At 36.6% G+C, this 27,218-nt stretch overlaps 1 protein-coding gene across 1 annotated transcript in view; it reads right to left on the bottom strand.

Moving 5' to 3' along the window:
• PACRG (parkin coregulated) overlaps positions 1-27,218 on the bottom strand; it is a 265,638-nt gene that overhangs the window by 810 nt on the left and 237,610 nt on the right. The window lies entirely within an intron of this gene.

Below are 27,218 nucleotides of genomic sequence, written 5' to 3'. Positions count from 1 at the left end.
ACTTAAACTAAACTTGTTACGGTTCGAAATCTTAAATAGGTGTTGTTTTGGGATTGTTCCATGTTAGACATCATATTCACACACATATGTTGTTTTTGATAGAGGGGATGTCATGTGGCCTAAAAGAGATATTTGGAGTATAACTTGGCACTCATTCAATTTCTGCTCCCTGGAAAATGTGGAAAGTTAAGTCAATGTCAAAAGGACAAATTATTGCAGCCCTCAGATGCAGTAACATTTACTGCTACTTTCTCTAACATGGACTAGCAAGGGTGACACACATTCATACACACACAGCATAATTCTTTAAAAAAATGAGTGTGGACAACTGTGACAACAAAAAATACAAGAATAAGAGATAACTTCACCGGCAATGATGCTGAGACATTTAAAGGAGGAAAATATATTTCACTTTGTTTTAAACAATATTCTGAAAACTATCTTAATATGGGTATATTCCAAGACATATATCAAAAATAATTTGGCAGGAGCATAATGTACTCAGATCAGGTGCGGTGTAGTGGCCAGGTGGGGCAGCTGTCACTCTGCTGTAGGGTAGTCCACATGCAACCAGTCAGTGGCCTCCCTCCGGGCAGTGGTGGCAATGTGCCCATGTCATATATTTAAATCTCAAATAATGCTGCTTGCTCATTGACACTCTCAACCGGACAACAAAGGACGCATTTGTCAAGACAACGCAACCAGCGTCTCAGGTAGTGCCTGCCTTTCGCATTAGAAACACGACGCACGCAAGGGCGAAGGCAGATTTTGCTCCCACTGCTGCCTCCACATCCCCAGGCTGATGGAGTGTAGATGTACAACTGCACTCATCCTCACATCCTCTCCTGGATCTAAGCCCAAGGATCTGGATTTAAAGTTTGTGACTTTGTTACCAGTAAAAACTGAAGAACCGTGCTCATGAAGAAAGAGCTGATGAACACGAGTAAAAATTATCCTTTTGCTGAATTTTCCTGTAAAATATCTGATTGCACCCCAAGTTAATTATGAGTATATGTGTATATCAGTTTTTCAAACTCCTTACACACATTCGTGTCACTTTGCTTTTTGTAAAATGTTTACACAAACACAGATGTGACATAGAAGGACTGGGCTTCCGAGTGAAAAGGCAGTAATTTTTTTGTGATGGTTACTCTTACGCACATGAATACTTTCCTATATATTAACTAATTATTTCACTGACATGAGAAGCCAGGGTTGTGACATCAAAATTTACTACAATGAATTTACTGTAATGTTAGAAATAACAGATTATGAGAGTGCATAGAAAACACCAAGATCTATTAAATAAAAGGATTGTCTTATACAAAATACTAATGCAAAAAGAAAAGCGCATCACAACTGAGTGCAATTTAGACTAAACATGGTTTGCTCTTGCAGAAAACAACTGAGATCAACTGTGCCTCACCACCTGTGTTGCATGTGCACTGCCAGCACTCCCCAGAACACCTGGAGGAATTTCTGATTTCACCGGTTTGAGCAAAGGAAACCCTGAACCTTGACCTAAGTCTTGGCAAATTTGTAAAGGAATTACTGACTTTCCAACCATTTGTCTATTATCTGTAATTTTAAGCCTACACACATGCTCTGCTAATGAGCTTACACAGCTTTCATCGTTCTTTCAAAGAAGTAGTAAAAAAATCAGCTCTCTGGAAGTAATGGTGATATATTGCTAAGCAAGTTTGGAGAAGGCCAACAAGACGCTGTGATAATGCTGGTAGCAGAGGTATTTTCCAGAATCCCATGTTACAGTCTTTATTATAGAGCATAATCTGTACAATAAATGATGCCTTAGATGCTTGATTAAAAGATGCCTAAGAGAATGAAGCAATGATAAAGGAAATAGTCTGCAAGGGAAGAAGGGAAGACTGAATGTGTCATGTGCAGACCGTCATTACAATTTTTTTTCCTACAGACCATCTGTGCTATGTGAAGGTTTGTATCCTCAAGACAGCCATAATTCACATTAATGTCATGACACAAGCTACAACCAATAATACCAGAAAGGTTATGTCAGCGTCGAGGTCACCTGGTAAGTACTAAAATAGCTATCCTATGCAGTTATAGGAATTAACAAATCTTTCAGACAAAAAAGATAATCGTTAACCCAACAGGACAACATCCACTAAACGGATGAGTCAGAATGATCTGCCCAATGCACCTAAGGGTAAATATCTAGTCATAATAATAATGATGATTAGTTGGAAAAAAACAGCTACTGAAGTATAGTGGTCTCGGCATGCCCTTCTCTGGTTTAACGCTATTTCCAAGTTAGTTTGCATGAGAAGCCAACTTTGTCAGCCGCAAAAATGTTGCATATGTAAAGTGTGAACATGGATCTGATTCAAGCTCTTTATGAAGTTGTCCTTTGTGAAGGAGAATAAATCAACATGAAAATGCTAGGAAGAACATTTGTCATATCTTTGTCTCAATGTGAAATGTCTGGCAAATTCAGCATGCATCAAGAACTCTTTTCAGAGCAAATGTTATTTCTATGTTTAGAAGAAACACTTTGAAGGAATACTAACAGATCTAGAGGATTACAATCAGGAAAAGATCTCATTTTCCCTTCCTGGATCAAAAAGTTAGTTCCCAGTCTCCTAAATCATGCACCAAGGGTTTTACGGTCCTTAAAGTGAAGTGAAAGGCCTTGCACCTGTCAAGACCTGCGCTGGCTGATGAAATCACCCAGCACACCAAGCCCAGGAGTGGCTCTCCCAGCTCTGCTGTCAGCGCTGCCCATGCCAGCTGCTGTAGCTGAGGAAACCCTGCTCAGACCCTCAGGGACTGAACTCAGCGTTTGGCAGCGAACAGAGGAGGATTTGAATTTTGTTTCAAAACATGGTTTGTATTTGAGTCTAGACATGCTTCTATTCATGATTCAGGATATTAAAGAAATTCTAGTGTTATTTGTATTCCATCTCATGTCATTCTAAAATTTGACTAGGGTAATGCTACAAATATAAAATTGTATTGCATTAAAGAAGGACAAGCAAGTTTCTCTCAATGCATTAAGAGCTTGATATGGCAGTTTTGAAGTCCTGGAGTGGACGAGAAAGGTAAACCAACCCTTAAAGCTCAATCAGATCTATTCTTATCTCTGGACATTTGTTAGCATCTGAAAGTGTCCGAGACATTATTTCAGTTTATTAGATTTCACTTCAGTGCAGGCCAGATCTCGAAAAGAGGGTTTTTTAATCCCCCAAATACGTCGAAGTACCTCTCTGTAAGTATCTCAGATACCCGAGCTCACTCCCGGTGGTGGCTGTTCCCAAGGTTCTGCTTCACAGAAAGCACAAACTAAAACCAGAGTTTTCATACACCTGTTGTTGTAGGGATGTCGTAGATCTTGGGATATTCGAATTTACCCAAATGTTAAATATCTGAGGAATGCTTAGTGTTGAAGGACAGAATAATACTGAAAAGAGATTTCTGAAGAGACTGTGAAGGAAGCCCCATGTCCCCAGCTGAAGCAATGTTTTTAATGAACTTGTAACTCAAAGGCCATTTCTTTATTCTTTACTGATGAACTTTTAAGTGCATATATACACACACATATAGTTCAACATCTTGTCTTGGAACAAGTGGGTCCTAGCAGAAATTTTTGAACTTCTACTAGTTAACAACAGAGAGCTCTTGTATAATTGTTTTGGGGTTTTTTTTTGTACATAAATCAATAAAACTACTTGGAAAGACAGGCATCATTCCTCCCTTTTTGAATCTTGAGAAACAGATGCTGAAAGGTAAAGTGACTTGCTCCAAGTCATAAAAAGGATCAGTCACAAATCATGCTTTTTGACTTTTTATTGTAGATGATGAAAGTATTATTTATGGTAAAATATAACCATGGTAAAAATCATTTTGAAGTTGCTCAGTTCATCCTAGTCAAACCAACAGGTATTTTCAGCAATTAAAATGATTACAGTAATCCAACATGCTGACCACTTAAATGAATAATTTTTTTTACTTCAAAAAACCAACAGTGATGGGATTGTAAAGTGCAGATATATTTCTCAGTATGGAACTGTATTTCTGCGGAAAAGCCTGTCACAGAACAATATATAGTTAAGCAGTACAAGCTAGCATTAAAATATTTTGTGGAAAATTTCAGGACTTTTTTCCTTCTAGGAGTCAGCATCAATACCAAGAAATAAATGGAAGCTGATTTCAGCTACGGATTGACATGTATCTATGTCAGGTTTCGCATCGCCTAAGTTCACTGTTCAGGTACAGTTCAGAGCTTAATTAATTTTTCAAAGTCCTCTTGTTAGGATTAGTTTAATTGTCATAAAAGATGCTGGCTTCCTGACTGGAGTGGAAAATGAAAGCCCCTGATGAGTCAGTGCGGCGGGAGGAGGGAGGGCTCCTTTGCACCACTCCTCTCACTATGACTCAGAACTGTGCTTTGAAATTGTCAGCTCCAGGAAGGATGAGGTAGTTCCGTCTCCCTGTTCATTTAATTGAAAGTCTGAGAAAAGTCACAGGGTAAGACTCTAAAACCCTCCTGTCTGCTAAGAAACAGAGGGACATTGCTGGTTCATTTCACTCAGGTGAAGGAAGAGCCACCAGGAGGTTATGACTTCTGGTTGTTACTAACCCAGACAGAAAACCCTGTGTTCCATTCCTGAAAGCTCAGAGCAATGTGAACAACAGTTTTAAATGTTTCTTAGGACACGACTAGATTATGTGCACACAGAAGCACAAACTGGCCTCACGCAGGCTGGTCCCAAAGCTAGAGCTTTGGAAAGAAGAGCTCATAGAGAAATTTATGTTGGAAGGAACCTCTGGAGCCATCTGGTCCAAATGCCCTGCTGAAAGTCAGCTCCATTTTCAAAGTTAGGTGAGGTTGCTCAGGGTGAAGTATCTGCAGTTGCTTAGTACCAAGTAATCCCAGAATGAGAAATGGTGCAGAGATCCCCTTGAGCTGGCAGAGCTTTTCACCAGCCATTTCAAATGTGATGAAGGGAAGTGCTACTCCTTAAATATTAAAACATATTTGGCGAACGAGGATTTGCTGAAGTTACAAATTTCATAGGGAGAATTATTATCTGTTTTGATACAAAACAAACCTAAACTTTTGGCATAGTAGCAGATTCTAACCTGCCTATATAACATTGCTTTTGGAAGCTTAATCATATACTGAAGAAAGAGGCACAGATTTGGCTGAAAAATTAATAAAATTTCATTAACAGCCTAACTTGTAACTATGAAAACATAATTTAAAAAAAATTAACATATATCTTTCAAAGCACTTTAAAACATTAAAGATGAAAGGAATAATATACCTTAAGGAGGCCAAATCTTTGAATATGCACAGACCTGTTTTTGACACTATCAACACTTAGAGTTCCCTGTCTCTTGCTTTACTTGGCTCTTCCTTCTATTTTTCATCACTAGTGCTGAGTGTTTATCACTTTACAATGCTACAGTACTGCAGAGATTGCAGAAGAATGTTTCAATCCAAGAAGAAAGCATGTACGCTTGGAATTTAAAAAGAATACTAATATAGAGACATTTCTGCTCATCATAGGTCTTAGGAAAAAAACAATTTTATACTTTTGATATAAATCATAGAATGGTTTGGGTTGGAAGGGACCTTAAAGACCATCTGGTTCCAAACCCCCTGCTATGGTCAGGGATACCTTCCTCTAGGTCAGGTTGCTCAAAGCCCCATCCAACCTGGCCTTGAACATTTCCAAGGGACGGGGCATCCGTAACTTTCCTGGGCAACCTGTTCCAGTGCCTCACTACCCTCATAGTGAAGAATTTCTTCCTTATATCTAATCTAAATCTACCCTCTTTCAGTTTAAAGCCATTACCCCTTGTCCTATCACTACACAGCCTTGTAAAATGTCCCTCTCCAGCTTTCTTGTAGGCTCCCTTCGGGTACTGGAAGTCTGCTACAAGGTCTCCTCGGAGCCTTCTCTTCTCCAGGCTGAACAACCCCAACTCTCTCAGCCTGGCCTCATAGGAGAGGTGCTCCATCTCTCTGATCATCTTCATGGCCCTCCTCTGGACTTGCTCCAACAGGTCCACGTCCTTCTTACGTTGGGGGTCCCAGAGCTGAACACAGTACTCCAGGTGGGTATCAGTCAGCTAGGTATTATCTATCTATCTATCTAAGATGCTTCCAACATATTCTTAATTCTCATTGAAGGCATTTTGCTTTAGCATAAAATATAGATTCTTTCTATAGTTATCTTCCATATGCAGCTAGCTTTTCGTTATTTCATAAATTAGCATTTATTTTAAAATGTAAGTGCTGTTACTATAAATACTATTAAGAAAGTCAACAATTCAGTAAGTGGAGGAAGTGCTCTGATTGGAAAGGCAACATTTGACTGACTTACGATGTTTTACTAATGATGTAAGCCTACTAGAGATAGCTGTAACTACTTGTAAATTGCTGCAGCTTAAAAAAAACAAAGCCAACAAACCAAAAAACCCAACTGAAAATGAGCCAAGACAGCAGCTGTTATCACAGTTTTCCATTTCCAGGAAATGTTAGCAACATCAGATGTAATCCTTTCTAAGCCCAGACTTTTTTTTTTTTTTAATAGAAGTACAAAAATGAAAAAGAAATCAGACATTTTGTAACAAATTATATTAGCAAACATATTTGACCAATGAGGTAAAAAATAAGAGAATATTATTGTGGGTTTTCTCCTCTATAAGTACTTAAACTTCTCCAATGAATTTAGACTTTGAACTTTGTCTATGTTTGTGCTACTGATCAATATCAAACAAAGCAGTATTAAATAATCTTAGATAAACAGCATGCTCAACAAGGGAACAGAAACTGGAGGCTGAGATCTCTGTGGCCTTGGTACACTGTTTACTGTTGCAAAATAACACATTAGGTCACAAATCATGCTTAAAGTGCAACAAGAGTTGCACCACTTATGTGAATCTGATGTTCTTCCAGTTTTGGATGTATATAAGCTAGTACAAAGTAAATACTATTTTTTAGCTGGAAATCATGTTTGTGTGTGCAAAATTTGCATAGCTTTGCTGGGCTGATGTGAAATACGTTTGTTTGTCACATTAAATTCTCATCCAAATATAGCGTAATTAATGCAAAAGGAATTAAAACCATGGAAAAAAAAATCTTTGTGTGTGTGTGTAATAAACATAATTTATTTTTTAACGTAATTCAAAGTGACAAAGCTGGAAGTCCCAAAATGCCTTAAAGATTGCTGATTTCAGTATGAAACATAATCCTACAACAGCCAATTTGTAACATTGAGTTTATTCATACTTAAACTCAAGATGCTTGACAATCCATCCTCTTTCCCCCATTGGAAGATTTTTGTTAATGTAACCAAAATGCTTTTGAGGGAAAGTCCTAGGTTTTTCGTTACAAGCAAAAAGCTCAGTAATTCATTACTTTGTGTTAATAACTGTTGATGTGTGTGTACATCTGTCACGTACTAATGGAATTTGTTGTGTCAAAATTCACTGTTCTAAATCATTACCATTTAAGGACCCTATTTGGTATAGCTTGCCCATGAAAAATTTCATTGACAACTAAATGACTTCAATGACTGCTTTTATAACTTTGTGACAGAAGGGTGAGCCCTTTATTGTCATTGGAATGCAACCATATCAAAAATAGGTCAAAATATTAAAAATTTCCCATCAAAATTATGGGAGCAAGTTGTTAGATATGCCTATAAGTTGCTGGATATGCCTGAAGTTGCTAGTTTTCTAGTTTTTCTGTTCCCTAATTAAGCAAAATAAGCAAGAACTCGAAGTCAAGTGAGGGTGTTTTAGCAGTGATTTGAGAAGGGACAAGGAGATGGAATCTATGAATGACTGCGTGGATTCGCCAAGATTTCTTTCATTGCTGTGGGACAAGGAAAGAATTTGTGCAGTTTAAAGGACAGCTAGCACTGAAACTGGAATGTACTATTTTATCCTCAAGATAAAATAAAATCCTCAGACAGAAAGGAACACCCTGCTCTCCCAGATATCTGTACTATAAGGATAAGGATATCTCCTTCTGGTATCCCTTTAAATTTTTGTAATATATACATTTTTAAAGTACATCGAGTAATCTCCTTACTGTTTCTTTCTGAGTTTTTCCAGTTGGATCAATGCATATGGTAGATTAAAAATATAAATAAAAATTGCCTTTCCAAGATATGAATTTACATTCTTTTTATGAAGAACAGGAAGGACATAAAAATAAATACTTATCAAAAGCTAGTTAACAGCTATTCATTTTACATTAAGAAAAGCATACATTTGAATTTATAACAGCTTTTCAAGCAAACAGAAAAAAGCCAATTTTCATACAACTAAAATGTATTATAATGTGTAGTCTTTACTTACAAGAATGTAAAACAGGTAAAAAAAAAAGAAAACCATATCCCCTAGGTGTGGTGTTTCTGCAGATTCACAGCTTTTGAATTGTGAAAGTTGAAGCCTCTGGAAAGCAATATAGGAAGTGCACATAGTGAAGTGAAGTCAAGTGAAGAAGAAGAACTATTTCATTAGTGACTCTAACTGCAAAACACTCACCCTTCTTCTTGTCTAAATGACACCTGTACCTTTTGTTGCTTAACCTATTATTCAAAAGGGTCCCAAGCATGAAGAAAGCAAGAGGCCTAGCAGCATCCAGCCCAACGTGCTGAATGCCTGAGATCTTCTCACATCAAAGTTAGTTTCATAAGGAAAGCTGTAATGCGTTGGGAATCATAGAATCATAGAATCGTTTAGGTTGGAAAAGACCTTTAAGATCATCAAGTCCAACCGTTAACCCAGCACTGCCAAGTCCACCACTAAACCATGTACCTAAGCTCCACATCTACACATCTTTATGTGTATTTAAACCTCCAGGGATGGGAACTCAACCACTTCCCTGGGCAGCCTCTTCCAATGCTTGACAACCCTTTCGGTGAATAAATTTTTCCTAATATCCAATCTAAACTTCCCCTGGTGCAACTTGATGCCATTTCCTCTTGTCCTATCACTTGTTACATGGCAGAAGAGACCGACCCCCACCTCTCTACAACCTCCTTTCAGGTAGTTGTAGAGAGCAATAAGGTCTCCCCTCAGCCTCCTTTTCTCCAGGCTAAACAGCCCCAGTTCCCTCAGCTGCTCCTCATAAGACTTCTGCTCCAGACCCTTCACCAGCTTCGTTGCCCTTCTCTGCACACGCTCCAGCCCCTCAATGTCTCTCTTGTAGTGAGGGGCCCAAAACTGAACACAGTATTCGAGGTGCGGCCTCACCAGTGCCGAGGTCAGGGGCACAATCACTTCCCTAGTCCTGCTGGCCACACTATTTTTGATACAAGCCAGGATGCCATTGGCTTTCTTGGCCACCTGGGCACACTGCTGGCTCATATTCAGCTGGCTGTCAACCAACACCCCCAGGTCCTTTTCTGCCTGGCAGCTTTCCAGCCACTCTTCCCCAAGCCTGTAGCGTTGCATGGGGTTGTTGTGACCCAAGTGCAGGACCTGGCACTTAGCCTTGCTGAACCTCATACAACTGGCCTTGGCCTATTGATCCAGCCTGTCCAGATCCCTCTCTAGAGCCTTCCTACCCTCCAGCAGATCAACACTCCCACCCCACTTGGTGTCATCTGCAAACTTACTGAGGGTGCACTCAGTCCCCTTGTCCAGATCATTGAGAAAGATAAGAGAACTGGCCCGAAAACTGAGCCCTGGGGAACACCGCTTGTGACCGACCACCAACTGGATTTAACTCCATTCACCACCACTCTTTGGGACCAGCCATGCAGCCAGTTTTTTGCCCAGCAAAGCATACGCCCATCCAAGCCATGAGCAGCCAGTTTCTCCAGGAGAATGCTGTGGGAAACCGTGTCAAAGGCTTTACTGAAGTCTAGGTAGATAACATCCACAGCCTTTCCCTCATCCACTAAGCAGGTCACCTTGTCATAGAAGGAGATCAGGTTAGTCAAGCAGGACCTGCCTTTCGTAAACCCATGCTGACTGGGCCTGATCGTCTGGTTGTCCTGTATGTGCCGTGTGATGGCACTCGAGATTATGTGCTCCATAACCTTCCCCAGCACTGAGGTCAGACTGTAGTTCCCTGGATTCTCCTTCCAGCCGTTCTTGTAGATGGGGGAAATAAAGTTAACTGCAAAAAAGCCAATATCTCAGGTTATAGAAACGTACTCTTCTTGTATATCACTTCAGTCTTCTGAAGTGATGCTTGAAGAGACTGTATGTTGATATGCCAAGAAGGCGCTCCTGTATTCTGTGGCACACAGTTTAGTGAGGACATACTACGACTAGCATGAGACTGCAGCTGAACAAAAAGAAAGTACAGCAGATAGTAATCCCAAACACTTAAACTTTGCATCTTTTTGTGTCATTTTAATTTATTAAGTAGTAAGCTGAAGGAAGAGCAATTTGAGGAACAGGGGTATGACAGCTCTCCAGTATAGCTTACCGAGTCCTTCAAATCTTGTTCTGAGCTAAGCTAACTTTTAAAATGTTATTTTAAATATTGGCATGTAAATATCTTCCTTTAGAGAACCGTTTAGCACTTTTTACTGATATTGAATTAACTAAGGAACCATGTATATCTCTGAGCATGTATTTCTCCTGAGATAAATCAGTGAAAGGGAGGTTGGTTGGTGGCATGTTGTGAAAATGCATAACCCATCTCAATGGTTAGTAAAAGTCAACCATCTCAGGTACAACTGCTTATTTGTCTAGCTTGCCATCAAGACTGCAGGGACTCAAATAGTGGAGCATGCTGATACTGTGAGCTCCTGAACTGTCTGCTATTTTCATTTGTCTAAGAAGAACCACTTCACTGAATTTGAAAAAAACCAGAAAGAAACTGAACTGCAATGGCAATTAATAGTAACTGTGCTATTGATAACATCAGTGGCTATGCACAAAGACCAAAGATATTTACACGTTTTTCCAGTAACCTGACCCAGTACTTAGACCACCCACTGAGATTTAGCACTGTCACACTCTTGCAATACACAGCAAAACCTTTTGTTTCGCCACTTATGCAACTTTTATATGATTACTTCTTTTACTATCCAATACGAAATCATTATTTACTATGCCACTATAGGTATCATAGACTCTAGACTGTGTTTTTTAAAATGTACTCCTAAATTTTTCACAAAGGGATTGCCATGTTAAGTTATTAAAACACAAGCATTTTAGTGATGCCTAAATACAATTGTCTGTAACAAGTAATTGCACACAACAGGTGTGTATAAAAACAAGAGGATGGGAAATGGTTAGCAGTTTTTTTGAGATAAAACTATTATTCATATATATTACAATATTTTAAGATAAAATTATTTTTAATATATAAAAATATATATTTATTATGCCTTATTACTTTTGTTCATTTTTTTAAGAAAATGGTGTTGTTCCAGTAAAAATTGTTAATGCAGAATCTTTTTTCCCATTCCAGATAGTATTTTTCTGAAAAAATAAAAAGCAATCATAGGTCTTAGCTATAGGAGAAAGAATTAAGAATATATTTTTCTGATTTACAGTGTCCATGATACAATTTTACTGTTGGCATGTATGAGTATAGGAAAAAAAATGCTGCTATTTCTTACATTGCTTACACCTGAAGAGTTGCAATCATCCATAAGCACATAATCTCTTAAGGCCATACTTGTTTTTACACATTTACTGAAAAAGACCTTTAAACTTGTCTGTTCTGGGACTATGCGTAGAAGTAAAAATGGCTTTTCTGTGTGCAAACAGGATACATGACATGCTCGGCAGTGTAAATTGGATCCCAGTTAACACTAGTAATACCTTTGTGATATCTGTACAGGTGCCATCACGTAGAAAACTTCCAACTGCTAACAATGCAGCACTTCTAGTTCAGTTTGTAATACTTTTCTTAATACCCATTCACTTCATTACAAAAGCAGTGAACCTGAACAGTAAAGTTTGAAAAAGAATCTTTGCTTCTCAGGTGAATTTGTATTTGCTTGCCCTAAACTGCTGCAAATATCGTGTATCTATAAGCTGATGGCAGTGTATGATTTACAGTAAGTTCATCTCCCTTGCAGTGGTTATGTGAGTGTTTGCTATCCTGATATGTTGCTGTGCCAGAGCCTTAAGGCACAGGATTAGAAATTTTGTAATTTGTTATTCTCCAGCCAATCCTGGCAAATATGACCACTTAAGTTCTCCAATATGTAGCTAAAACTTGCTACATTTTGTAGTTACAATTTTAATTTTTTATTCACCATTCATGCATCTTACAGCCCTTCCAGCCCTGGTGCCTGACAAGCCTACAACTGTTCAGCTTCAGAAGGAAAACAGCTCATATACACAGAGACACAGATGCATGTCAGGACAGGGAGGAAGAGACAAGAGAAGTAAGTGAAATGGCTCAATGGTCTTGGTCAGCTCAGGCTAGCCTAGAGCTTTATAACTAACAGCCAAGAAATCAGTTAAATAGCACGGCAGAGCACAATGTGTTTGAATATTTGTAAGTTTGCATTTTCATGTATTATAATGAAGAACAAAAGTAAAAAGCTGTCAAGAAAATTCTTGCCTGGCAACTTAAATATGCTTTCTCACACTTGGATGATATGAGAGTACATGCACACATTATAACTAGCTTTACATTTATAACAATGAAATGGCCATTCCTACAAAGGAAAGTCATGAGGGGTTTTTTTAGATAAATTTGGACACATTGAAAAGATAACCTGGAAGACAGCATGATGAATATGTAAGTGGGACATATTTCAAGAGTAATATTCTCTTGCAGTTTTCCTGGAATGCTTATTGCTCAGTAGATAGGGTCAGCCTCCAGAGGAAAGGGAGAAGTAACACCTCACAAAATTCCTTTATTGCCTCTCTCCAGCAGGCCACAGACGGCTGTTTCACCTCCTACATTGTTTCATGCTAATGGCTGCAGCGAGTTTACAGGTCTCTGATCCAACCCTGCAGCTGCAGTGCTGAATTGGTACCCGTGGAAGCACTACCTCAAGAGTAACAGAAAACTGCTTCAGAAAAATATCACTGAGCATTTTTGGACAACAGCAGCTACTGCAGAATGATGACTTTTGAAGGAAACTGTGGGATGTTATTTTAAGGGAAAAGAATAACACATACTAGTCTCCATAAATTCATGTGAGCAAAATTCTCGATGAGTCACCAAGAAATTTCATCACTGAATGGTGATATCTGGAAAGGTCTTCCTGAATTACTTGTCCTAGCACAGCCAAAGTTTATTGGGCGCTTGACTGATAAGTAAAATAGACAATTCTTGTCCCAGGGACAAGAATGTGGACATGGGTGGAGTAGAAGACAAACAAAGGCTGCCAGTGGAGGAAGGGAAGCCAAGGACATTCATTTGGCTAGTTAATTTTCTTAAGTATGCTCCATAAAGGTTCTAATTTATATGAATATATGCATTATGGATTAGCATAGTTACTCTATAGTGTAATTTAAAGTATCCCACTGGATGCCAATCGACATGTTATATCTGAGCCTGTGGAGTTTCCATTGTCATTTTGTAGCAAAACATGGTGAAAAGGTAGATAGGCTTATCTGCACGTCTGTAGCTAGGACCCAGTATCTTTGCTTTACAGTTCTGAGTAAGAATCTCACCTACTTACAAGTTTACTTTGGGAAATGATTAGAAGGGAATGTCAACCTTACTAATGTAAGTATAGGGCTCCTACAGGAATGTGTGCTATCAGCTTAAGAATTGACTTTTAAGATGGAGAAGGTGAACTGAAGCTGTTACTAGTCCATGAGAGGAGAGGTACCAACAGCCTCCCAGTGCTTGAGACCTCTCCTCTTCTGTTGTCTTCCTTCCTTTTAATCGTATGAATAAAAAATAGAGTAATCCAGAGATCTCTTGCTGGTTTGGTAATACCCTCATTTTAGAGAGGCATAAGCTTTCCTCTCTACTTAATGTCAAAAAATGCTGAAGAGTAGTAAGTCATTTTAGGCATGCTTGTTATCAGATCTAGTGCTTCAGCCATCTGCCTGAACAGCTCCTGAAACTGCTAATAGTTGTCTGGCAGAGATTATAACCACTGTCACTGAATCCTCAGAAGTCATGGAAGAAATCAAGCTAATATCAGTTTGTTTACGTATCCTCACTATTGTAATAGATCCATACCTAGCAGCTCACATTGGCTCACATAGGGTTTATGGTTCTAGCTCTGTAGGGGAAATGGTACAATAAGATAAGAACTTGATTTTATAGGAGAGGAACAATAATAGCACTCACAGTTTTCAGCTAACAGACTGACTTAACTTCACACATCCATGGAAGACAACTGTGAAAACAGTCAGGCAGAATGAGAGACACAGGCCAGGAGACAACATCATGGTATACATCTCTTATAGTTGGAATGGAAATTTCAGACCAAGTTAGGAATTTCAACACTTAATATCTGTCACATGGGCTCTGCAGGAGAATTGGTAGGGCTGTACTAGATTCACCTCACGGCATAAAGTAAGAGTTACATTCCCAAGAACAGTGTCCAAGTAAGTGAAAGGCTGATCAGTGAGTCTCACAAAGGTAGCCAGCAGGGAACAGCAAGCACAACAGTGCCTAAAATCTTGCTTTTCTCTGAGATTCTAATATTTGCATCCAACCTGGAGCTACAGCCCAGAAGTTTTGCTGAGGGTAGATATCTATTGCCATTCCTTCTGGGTGAGACTGAATGATTTCTTTAAAAGCAAGTTGTGCCACAAGACAGTAATGATACCTGTTTCCCATGGATGTGTGCTGGTTTTGTGCTACATCTCTTTACAATGATAATGTGTTTCCCACAAGTTCTACCAGCTAAAAGATAGTATAAGCTAAGGCCTGTTCTGACACCTTGTATGTCTTGTATACCCTACTAACATTTCTCTCACTGTGGGCATGAATTTGGATCTCTCCCCTCTACCCAGCTGCTTATTTTTCCAGAAACTCTGCCCCTTTCCCAGTTTGATTGAATTTGGACAATGAGTTTAAAAGTTATGGGAGTTGGGCGGGGGGGGAGACTTGCAGAACAGAATAACCTTGTGACCCATTAAGCCTTGTATTCTTGGGAACGCAGGCAAAAAAAGATAAGCAAGGGCAGCAATAGCTGCCTTAATTTTTATTGTTTGAAGACCTAGTGGTGAAGCATCCTCCCAGGAAGCAGGAAACAAGTCCAGCATCGTTCAGCCTATGTGGTTTCAAATCTACATCCTTCATGATCAGGGAGATTTCACCTAATTATCAAATTAGTTACTCATGGAGAGAGGCTCTTTTGACCTCTCTGCTTATAATTTGGCAAGGAAGAAGCTGTAAGACAGACCTTTTGTTAGACTATGAACTTGTGCCAATGTTTTCAAAGAGACCCAAAGTTTAGCACCTGAATGCAATTTTTGACAGCTACCTGAGTGGGCTGATCCGGAGCCCTTAGCAGTTCCCAAATGAAGGCTCCAGTGAATCAGAACATCTGTACATGAGGCTAGATATTTAAATGCCTAAATACAGATTTACATGAATAAATCTACAGTGCCAAGTTTTAAGTGTTTTGACTTGAACTAACTTCCTAACAGATGGTTATTCTGCATCTATCTTCATTTATTTATGGCTGTTTATGTTTTTACAGACATAATAACTGATCTAAAAGTGATACAAGCTTATTCTTTGTCTTTTTATTTATTTATATTGCAATAACAGTTAAAGATATTATTGTACTGCACAATCTATAGAGATTGCATGAAGTTGGTCTTTCTGTGTTGTACTCATAAGACGTCCTTCCAAATATTCAAGAATAACTTCTGTGACCATAAGACAAAGTGAACAAACATAAATTAGATGTTAGCATCATCTGTAACATTGTAAGCTTAAGCAAGATATTACAGAAAAATAAACAAACCCAAAGAAATCTGAAAAAAAAAGGAGGAGAAAATAAAGGGAGATAAAGAAAATATTTAAGTACGTGTATCAGAAGCTTCAGAAAATGGAATTCAAAAAAATTAATGCAAAATTTCTCAATAAGATAAATCTCATGCTACATAAAATGCAGTTCTTGGTATCGTAAGCAGATATAAGTCTGATTCAGGGAAACTGTCATGCAAGTGTATAAGTGATTGCAAAATCAGGACTAAAGTGTGTTTATTTATATCAAACCATTTCCTAACTAAAGAAGCAAGGAAGCAAGGCAAGCGTGTACAAAGTATTAAGAAGTGAAGGGCCTAATACTGCTCTCAGCTATATTCATGCCTCACCATGTAAATCAATGAGTTTCAGAAGGCTAAATGAGAGAGAGAGGGAGTTAGCTTTTCCCTGCCCACTACAGTGATTAATTAGCTTATTTTCAACACGAAAAGTACTAGCTATGTTTCTATCTCATAACTTTTTTCACAGTACCAGAGGTACAAGAAAACAACAGCTATCCATTACCCCTCTAACAGGAAAAGGCACATGTGACCATGAAACACTGTGAGACTTCGGTAAGAAATGTCATGAGAAAGAAAATTTCTCAGCTTTGAAGTTGTATTTATTTATATGTAAGTTGTAATATACAGGGAAAGCAAAGTTTGCTGTAATCATTTTCTTACATTACTGTGACATGCATTTTTAATGCACAGCTTTAACTACAACCATCATAAGAGGATTCAGAAGATCATTACTGTTGCCGACATTTATTATACACCTTTATGTGCATTGTAACACCACTGCATTTGTATTGAGAAACCAGATCTGGAAGGAAAGACAAGGAAATTTTCCCACTGAATGATAAAGATGGTTTATTTCCATAAACCAAATAAATTTTTCAGGAAATGTAAACTCAAAAAATTATTGATGTAGAACAGTTTTTATCGCATCAGCTGCAGAACTCCACCGGGGAAAGCAGAAAGGAGAAGCCCTTAGGCCACATTTTGTGTGACCTAATTCTTTCAAGGGTATGTTTCTGCAAATTTTTAGGAAGTGACAACACAAATGAACGACAGTTCCCACCATGATGTTTTCATGGAATCTCTGCATAACCTCCAAACAGCAGACTTTGCACCCACACTACAGTACATAGTTTTGTTGTAGAGTTTAATTACTTTTGGATGTAAATGAGCAGAAAAACAATTATCACACACCCAGCAGAAGAAACGGTTATGCTTCTATAAATTTCTAGTATTCTGCTGCGATTGTCAATTTAAAGTTTCAGTCTATATGCTGCTGCCAGTTAATGATTAGTCTACTACATTTTGGTGAAATTGCACTCCAGTCAAGGGAAATGAAGTAAAAAGATGAGGGAAAAAAGAAACTAATATTGTTAAAGTCTAATTAGAGCAGCAGGGCCAGTGCCGAACTTAGCTGTGATGAGGTTGTCTTTCTAAATTCAATACGCTGAATTCAGTGAGAGCAAGATCAAATGCTATGATTTGATTTTCATGGGTGAAGTGTTAATAGGAGTGTGGATTAACTTTTTCCTCATGTTGTGAAATTGTTTTTATATTAATGTAAAGCAGAATACAATAATTTTTCTCTCTGAGAGTATATTTCTAAAATCTGCCCATTTATTTTCAGAAGGATTAGCACCATGCAGTTTATTTTGAAGGAAATCACATTCCTTTAACAAAGAAAAAAATTAATTCTTTTGACTTCTGCATCATCAGCAATATCCCCCAGAACTTCTTTTTAGCAGTTTCCTATGTCAGACAACCATTTCTTACATATGTGGTTTTAATTCATGCTAGTTTGTTTCTAAATGAGCACTTGCAGCAAGTGAATGTGCTTTCATTTAGCAACTTAAGACTACATTTTAGCTATAGTTGATAAAAACATCATAATTAAAAAATAATGCTTTAACAATGTAATTGGATTTTATCTAAAAAAAAAATATATGCATACCCTGATATTAAACTCTGTATTTCTCCTCTAGAACATCTAGGTATCATAATATTTCACCCCTCCTCCAAAAGTATTCATGGGCATTCACAACAGCTTTACTAGCCTTATGTTCTGAAATGCTTCTGGGTTCATGACACATGAACTTGGTACAGTAAGTGTTGAGAATAAAACCTGTCTGAGTGGCCATAAATATATATTGTGGAGAAATATTATGTATGAAGTTCTTCATCTCTCCACCTACAATTATTTAATACAGAAAGATCCAAAACTTATCTACTTTAGATAAGGCAGAATAGCATTGTAAATGAAAAAGGACAGATGCATGTAATACACAGTTTTCACTTTAAATTGTGTACAAAGTTTATTTGTAGATCTTTGAAGTTGATGGGAAACTTGAGTGTTTATTCAGCTGGACCTTTAAGTATTTCATATATAATGCATAAGTTTCCTGAAATAGTTTAAATTGACTACTACAAACAAATAGTGGGATGTTGTACGCACATCTCAAATATTCCATAAAGCAGATTAAAAATGTAATATGGACATCAATTCCTTAATGCTTCGTAGTGCCTATTCAATAGTAAAATACATCAATAGAATTTTGTATTTGATTTTCTAAGAGAACCATAATCCCCCCGTTCCTTAATTAGTCCATGAATACAAGGAAAATCTAAGGAATGCATATAATGTCTATATAATTTTTTTTCTTTTTAATTCTGCTGTTCTGAGGACTTTCTCAAAAATTCTTGTGATAAACATCCTTAATATAAAAACCTATATTGGCAGGAATATTTTAATTGGGGAATAACTGTGAGAGCCCATAATCTCTGATGTCAGTAGTTCCATCATGTTGTTTATTTTGCTTTAATGTGTGTAACGTTCTCAGCTTTCACCTTTCCCAGTGTTTCACAGGAATCAGCTCTTAGGATAGGGCAGTTCTACAAATTCAGATTCCATCAAGACAGAAAATGACATGAGAAGAAGAGAATATTCTGTTAAATTTTGCTAAAGCTATCATCTTCCAACCTATCACCTTATACTGAGGTATTCTCAAGCTAACTAGACCATCTGAGCAGTCCATTTGGATTGCTTGGCATTCAGTCAGGCATTCATAGAATGAATGAATAGTTCAGAATTTTGAAAAAGGCCTTTCCCACCTGAGACTGACTATTATGCTGTACCCTAGCCTGCTGTATTATGATTAGGCCCTGGCCGTCCCTGAATGAATTGCTGAAATTTTTATTATTCAGTATAAGTACAACAAACTCTGATTATTGGTATCCTTTAAAATTGCCAGGCCAAAGATGTGGTGTCTATCTTAAATGTGAAAGTCCTGTAAGAAATGTTTTTCCTACGTACTGCAGAGTATATTTCTCTGTGAGGAGACTGGCATCCTCAGTTGCACTGTTTTGTATTAATCATGAATCTATCAATCTGAAAAACAAAGCTCATGGGAAGAGAATATAGGCTAATAAAAAGAACAAAAGATTTCAGATTCCCTGTCAGAGGGTATTACATTGACCACAATTCTCTCAGCTTTCAGAACAAAGCTGAAAACTCACTTCAAATTAGTATCCTTATAGTCACTATACAAAGCAGCTAAGAAGAAAATAGGACATGGACCAAGGTGGAAAAGGTGAGGTTAAGAGTAAATGAGATTACTGAGCTATTGTGAGTCTAATTAGTTTTTGGAAAATACTCAAATCCTATGATAGGTAACATTAAAAAATCTTATTTATATGAGAAGGTGAGAAATACTTTACCCTGGAAAAGTATTTAATGTTGGGAAATGTTGGTTTAATAGAAAATAAGACAAGAGGGGTTTTTTATTTATTTACTTACAATTAAATAATCACACTAAGTAATAAATGTTTTGTGGCTGTTACCATAATCACAACTGATTGCTTAGTTGCAATGGTTTCTAAAAGGGAAAATTGTTTAAGTTAAGAAAATCTGCTATTTAAAATGCATGTGTATAGTACTTTGTATTTGTAATAAAATGGATTATAACTGTGTAATTGACTGACATTCAATTAAAAAGCTTGAAATTAAGTAAAGATGACTGTGTATTGAACTGTTGCATTTTAGTGCACTTCTGTTGGCAAATCAACAGACCGCACTTGAACTGTATCATCAAGGGCGTAGAACTGTAAATTGAAGAGCAGAGTCTGTAATCTACATGCTTATCTGTCCCTCAGAGCTGTTATCTTGAGCGATGCACATTTTGTTTCTATCTTTTGAACCAAACAGAATCTTTTAAATATTAGGAGAAACTTTTAGATTATTTTTTCATAAAGTTAAACTACAACTAGCATAAGATAACTTCTTTGGAGTGAAAAGCATTTACATGAGCTGAAGATCTGGCCAATTCTATTTAATTACAAAAGAGGAAGAGTTTTTCCCAAAGATTAATTACTTTATTATTTTCTGAAACAACAACAAAAAAACATGTTAGCATCTTAAAAGCACCTAGCATAATAAACTTGGAATGTTTGGAATTATAATATAGACCCTAAAGAATAATTTATAAAGTCGCACTAAAAGCCCAATATTCACACAAGGTTTATTGACCTAGCAGGAAATAAGTGTTACTTGAATCTTAAAATTGCTAGCACATAGTATTCAGTTTGGTTTTAGGAAGAAGAATAGGAGTAATAGAGTGAGGGAAAAAATTTAAATTTTTAGACTTCCAGATCATGACCTCAATGAGTAATGTGGGACAGAGCCCACCATTTGATATTATGAGTTTTTGGTGCTGGAGATCATTCCCTGGAGCTATTTCATTTCTAATATTGCCATTAGACCTGATTCACCACAGCCCGTGTGAACAAGGAAATGGCAAGACCATGGTCTTTAGGGATGTCTATAAATAATAAAAAGATGAATCCACTTTTGTTCAGGAAGACAAAGTAAATGACTAAGGAAGAGGTGTTTCCTAGTCCTACTCAGGTCAAATTCACTTCATGAATATATGCATGTCTTCTGTTGTAATTAATGGAGGTGCAAATAGATCTACAAACAGAATCTAAGATAACATCTACCATTTTAAACAACAATATCATTAGTATAATGTATGTAATGCTAAATACCTAGTAAATTGACCTTGGTGGAGTTTACAAATTTGGATCTAAATACAAAATGTAGCTGTTTGTTTGAATGTAAAATCACCATTTGTACTCCAGATATACATTGTGATAATCCTTTTGCATAATTTTAACAGCATTTGTTAGTTATATATTATTTATTAAAATACACCAATAATCTTTGTCTTATTTTTCAGAGAAATATTTTCTTACAAGTAACAAACAAGAAAAAAGCATTCAAAATTATTCTGCTGTACACAAAATGTTATCAACTGCAGCATGTATTTTAAACGTTCCTGAAGAATTGGATGGTTGGGGTTTTTTTAGTTCGGTACCCATTATTGCTTCATGTAACAATTAAACTGTTAAATACATTGTCTCTCTGTGAATGAGGAAATGAAAAGTACACTGTCAGCATGTTTGTTAGTTGTAATTGAATTTAGCACGTATGCTAGAAATGAAATCTCATTTCTTTTTCTAAATTTGTAGATCATAGGTTGCATTAAGTAGAGCCTAACTGCCACACAATGTTTGGATTTTGTACCATTACATCTCAATAACTTCTTCTACTTCTGATTTCATCATTATAGCATATCCTCCCACAATTTGAAAATGTTTTTCTGATTAATGCTATCTTTTTAACATATTCTTTCATAACTTCCATATTTCTGAATCCCATGATTGATTAGAATATGAATTTTAACAAATAAAACACACATCTTTTGTTGGCCCCAAACAACTGACCAAATACAAACACAGAAAAGATGAAAAGCAAAACATAAACCCAGGTTTAAAAGGCCCTGAGCATCAGTGAACATTGGCTACCTACCTCATTTCTAAAATGGGCTCCAGTAAAACCCTGAATCCACCTGGGACTCTTTCTGATATATATACTGACTAGCATTCAAGTGCATCACTTATAAATAGGACCCCGTAATAAGCTTTCTTTTCTCCTCTCTTTCAGATGTATAGTTAGGATAACTTGATATTTATATCAGTGGTTATTTACCTTATGGCTTGCTAGCTATGGTAGCAAGTTCCCATTTATGTCTCAACTAGTATGTACATAAGTTTTTCAGTGAGCTACACTACCTTGGAAATATAGTTTGAAATAGGTTTTCAAATGACAAACTAATAATTAACGTATAAGAAAAGCGGGCATGGCTACAGTACATGGTGTCAGTCATTTAGAAAATTTTTTGGCTTTACTATTTAGAAGCTGATCAGTTGGGCTATAGATCTTGATACACATATTAACTTTTACAGTCCTTAGTAATATTAATACCAGGCTTTTACCTATATATAATGCTTCTAGGATTGTTTGCAATAGCATAAAAATAAATAAGCTGCAGAAAAAATCCCTTCAAACAAGAAGCCAAATAAGGCACAGAATCTTCTCTAAAATCAGTCAGCCCAAGAAAAAAAAAATCTTCAAGTATTTTTCTCTTTCCATGCAAGCTCTGGAGGTTAATAAAACATATAAAATTGAATCAGTAGCAAGATTGCTCAACTAACCCTGAAGTTTTCCAGAATACATAAGATAAAGATCATCTAAGCTTATTCTGCAACCACGGTCACACACATGATGAAATCAGTGGCCTATACAAAAAGTTAAATCAGCTTCTGGATGAAGGGAGAGCATGTTTCAACAGTATTATCAGGTAACTTTTAGACTTAAATTGGTACGAAGAGAAAGGTAAGAGAAGAAATACAGGTAGCATGGTGAGTTGACACACTAAATGGCTTTTCACCCCAACAGATGAGAGTTGAAAGTCAAAGTCAAAGTCTAAACAAAATGTGTTTTCTGGCGTCATTCTTGTCCATTTGTCCACTGTACAAAATCACCATGTAATTTTCTCTGATTAATTGTGATTGGCAGCTGTATTCAAATAGTCTGGAACTGTAGTAGAAGCTGTGTAAAATGAGAAAGCTACAACATCCATGTAGAAAGGTAAAGTTGCATGATACTTCTACATTTATCTCCTTTCCATAGTAGACAGCATTTTATTTTTCCAAGAACTGAAATCAGACACGAAACAAGAAATATAAGTAACAAGGACAAACAGTCCCTCTTTCCTCCCGAACAACAGTAAAAAGAAAGAGTAGAAGGAGGATCGGATGGAATGCTGTGTGGCAGGTCTTCTGGAAGTTTTCAGGAAGCATGAAGATTATATATATTTAAGAGGATAAAAAATCAGATTTCACTTAAACACCACTGATTTAAATTTCAGCTAATTAAGACTACGATGATGATGTCAGTAGATAAATGTCTTCTTTTGCTGCTTGCAGTGGCCTTCTGCCACTACTAACTTCACTCTCAGTTTATTTCTTGCAGGAAACCAGTAAGCCTAGGTTTATGCAAGTAAACTTAAGTATGTGGGCAGATAGGAACTACCTTTTTGATGGCTCATATTGCAGATTACAAATGCATTAGTTTCTGACAACACTGACTCAGTTTCCAGAATGAATCCTGTCCACAGGAAGAATTGTACAAGGCACATATCCATTTGTAGTTGAGGAAAAAAATTTCACTGCCTGAGCCCTCTTGCTACAAAAAGGCTGAAGAAATGTAGAACTAGGTAGGTAAGATAAGCCATTAATTACCGGGGACAATATAAATTCCATGTTTTCCCAGTGGGGTACACTTGCAAGTAGTTTATCTTTCCATTCCTGGTGTCTTCCTGTCTGCCACTTCGTCCAGAAATAATGGAGAGAGTTACATAGACTTTAGTCAGTGCAGAACTATCAGCCTAGCATCAGAAAGGTTCCTCTGTTGACTTTTCTATCCATTCCCAATTTGCTAATCTATCTGAAGCCTTATTTGAACTCCTTTCTACTTAGCAAAATTACAGGTCCATTTCTCATTCTAAAAAGACCCACTCGCTCTCAGTATTGGGTAAATATCCAAAGTAAACTAAAATCTTGCACTTCTTAAAATTCACTGCCTACCAGTGCAATTGCTGGTCATTCCTGTCCACAAGCTTTTGCAGTCTTTGGTCAACAAAATGCAGCTAAGCAGTAGGTTTCATAGCAAATACTTTCATCAGACAACAGTTAAATCAATTAAATCTGAAACAATGCATCAATAAGATGCATCATTGTTATTTTCCCAGTGGAGACAATTGGAATGATAAGAGCGTGATTTTGTGCTAAATAAGAGATAACATACTCATGCCCACTTAAATCTTTGAATTCAAATTAAGGTCCAGGAGTCAAAACAGAAAGCAATTGTTTTTTAGACTGTAGGTCCCTACTTCAAGAAAACAGCTAACATGTTTAAATCCATCCTAGATTAGGAAATATACTTGATTATGTGCTTAACTATAAGCCAAGGCTTCTGTTCATTATGCAATGTTTACTTCAAATGGTTATAAGCATGTGACTAAATTCATTACCAGAAGAAACTGTTTCCCAAGTCGCTGCTTGGACTATCCAAACCTTGGAAATACATTGCCAGATTGAAAATTAAATGTACAGGATTTTAATACCCCTCTTCATTCAGGATCATACTTGTTAATTTTTGCACACTTATTTTCTGTCATATACAAATAAATATGTTAATTTATGGTGGTCTGAAATGGTGAATGATATGAAATGCAATAAAATGGTGTGAATAATAGCAAAGTAAACAAAGATGCTGTAGCTTATTTAGGTTCATTTTGTAAACAGGCCAGCCATGCGTTCAACAGGCAGTGAGGAGGCTGGCTGGGCTATCACATGTGGGTGACGTGCCACATTCTTCTCATGCCACAGTGCTGCATTCCTTACTGCTTGGGCTTGTAATCGGACTAGGTCACAGCAAACATGGCTTGATAGATAGTGCAACAGTAAAGTTACATGATCCTTTCTATGAAATGCATCTTCTGGGAGATACTGTTTAGGCTAATTGATTATTCAAGAATTTTGGGGATGAACTATGGCCCTGGTCTCCTGGTTAGCAGAAACATAAGCGTTAAAGACTACTTAGCCCATGTTTTTCCCCTTTTCATGTGAGGTCTCTGAAACATTTGTGTATTACCTGGAAGATCCACGTTAACTTAATAAAAACCTTGAAAATACTGTAACCCCAAATTCTGGATTAATCCCTGATTTAAACGAGTAAAATGCAAATCTGAGCAGTCTTTTCCATTCTTGGCTGTAAACAGAAACAGAAGAAATTTAAAGTCAGATCCTGCCTACTGCTCATGCTCAGAGATACACAGAGAAATTAGAAAGAGATTTTTTGCATTAGCAGAGTTTCACTCAAAATTGTTTCTTGAATTGAAAAGCAATATTAAAGATATAAAACCAACACTAAATAAGAAAACAGACACTTTGGTGCTTCTGTCTGGCTAGAAAGTATGTTGCTTCTTGTAAGATATTCTTTTAAACAGATTTATATTTTTATTAGTAAGGACAGACCCAAGCCTGATGCCACAACACTTTACAAAATAAGTGATTCTACTGAGTTAGATGGAACACCATCTATGAATAAATATTTATGCAATTAGATGTGTTAATTTTATACAAGGCAATGCTCTAACCTAAGGCAGACAAGACGAAAACACAGAATTTCATTTAAACAAAAATGAACATAAATTTGAAAAGCAGCACATTTTTAATAATGAAGTTTACACACATGGTGATGTGTGAATTAATTTTCATAGACATTTATTCTCTAATATTCTTCTGACAAGTGAAAATAAGTTATGATTTAAAATTGGCGACAAACTCTTGACACAAAACTTGCATTAAAACAAGAAGGAACAGTGTACCGGAATGGGTAGGAAGAATTTATCTCTCAGTCCTTTCAAGTCCTCACTTTCAGCTTCACAACTTAGATATTTTCACTTATACTTTTGTAAAAGCTCAAAAATTTCTAGCTACTTTTGGAATTCCAGGCATAGATATTCTATTTAGAGTTAGATTGTATAATCTACATTTTAAATATTCATACCATCTTCAGCACATCACTATATGAAATGATTCATTACTTTCCTGATACTGAGTCAAGGAAACAGGTTGTTTTGTATTTATAGAAGATATTCTGTAAAGAAAGGAAATGTAAGGAAAACTGAAGATACTAAATAAACATAGCACTTAAAATTCTGGTGTACAAGTTACAGTTTGAAGTCCTCTATAAGAATTATTGCAAGTGGATGCTTGTTCTATAATTAAAATTCAGAAAGTCTCTACTATCCTATTATCTTCCTATTTTATGGCTTCTTTAAAAATCTTAAAGTTCTAAAAAATTAGAAAGCTATTGAAGTAAGTTTTTTTAAAAAAATCATACCATATGGGGAATGACATTTTTGCCAGGAATATATAGCATTTTTGGATCTTTACCTGATACAGTGGAATGATGCCAATTTAGCATCAATGGAATGATGTCAGTTTACATAAGAAGAAGATTTGGCCTTTGGTAAGAAAGAATCAAATATTCAGACACTATGAAAAATATTTGGACTGAAATGTTAGTTATGGCTGAAAAAGTTCATGTTAAAACAGAACTAGATGGATTTTCTAAGTAAATTATACGCTTGAGTTTTAAAAGAAAAACTGAATGGAAATTTCAAAAATATTGATTGTTCAGATCATAATTTTTAATGTAAACATAAACATGGAAGTTTTTTGTAACTGAATCAATCCTTGATTACTTTTTTTCCAATCAAAAATGCCAAACTAGAAAAAGTTAGAAAAGTTTCAGTGACTACGAAATAGCTTTCTTCAGAAGACATTCTTTAGGCAAAAAAAGTTCATTTTTTGTTCAAGCCTGATGCTGAGCACATTTCTGAGCTCTGATTTGCAAAAATTTGTATGTATACACAAAACTTTACTCACACAATGAGTCCAACCAAAAGGCAGGGAACTACTCAGAAGGGTAAACTTAGGCATATATGTATATGTGTTTGCAGACTCAAGGAGTCACTTTAGAACTTGGTTATACAGTGAATAATAAAGCAATGCAGGTATTTAAAAATCATTATTAAAATTTTAATGTAGAGCATGGCATGAACTAGAGTAGATGTGCTATAAAGCATGTCAAGCAGATAAATCCCAGCTGACTGAAAGTTTTCCTTCTTTTGAGAAAGCAAAGAAGATATAATCTCTTCCTCATGAGTAGACTGTTACAAAAAAAAAATAGGGAAAGCTAAATCTGAGTTGACATAGTATAAGCTACAGATTCCTGAACTGTGGCAGAACACATTACTACCATTTTTATTTCTTTAGAAATCATAATGGAAGAGGAAAAATACTTTAGCCTTACCTTCAAAGATACATTTAACATTTTGCTTTCTGTTTTGTCTTATTCTCAT

Source organism: Mycteria americana, chromosome 3, assembly GCF_035582795.1.
Source record: "Mycteria americana isolate JAX WOST 10 ecotype Jacksonville Zoo and Gardens chromosome 3, USCA_MyAme_1.0, whole genome shotgun sequence".
Taxonomy (NCBI): Eukaryota; Metazoa; Chordata; class Aves; order Ciconiiformes; family Ciconiidae; genus Mycteria; species Mycteria americana.
This window is presented reverse-complemented; position numbering and strand designations above follow the sequence as displayed.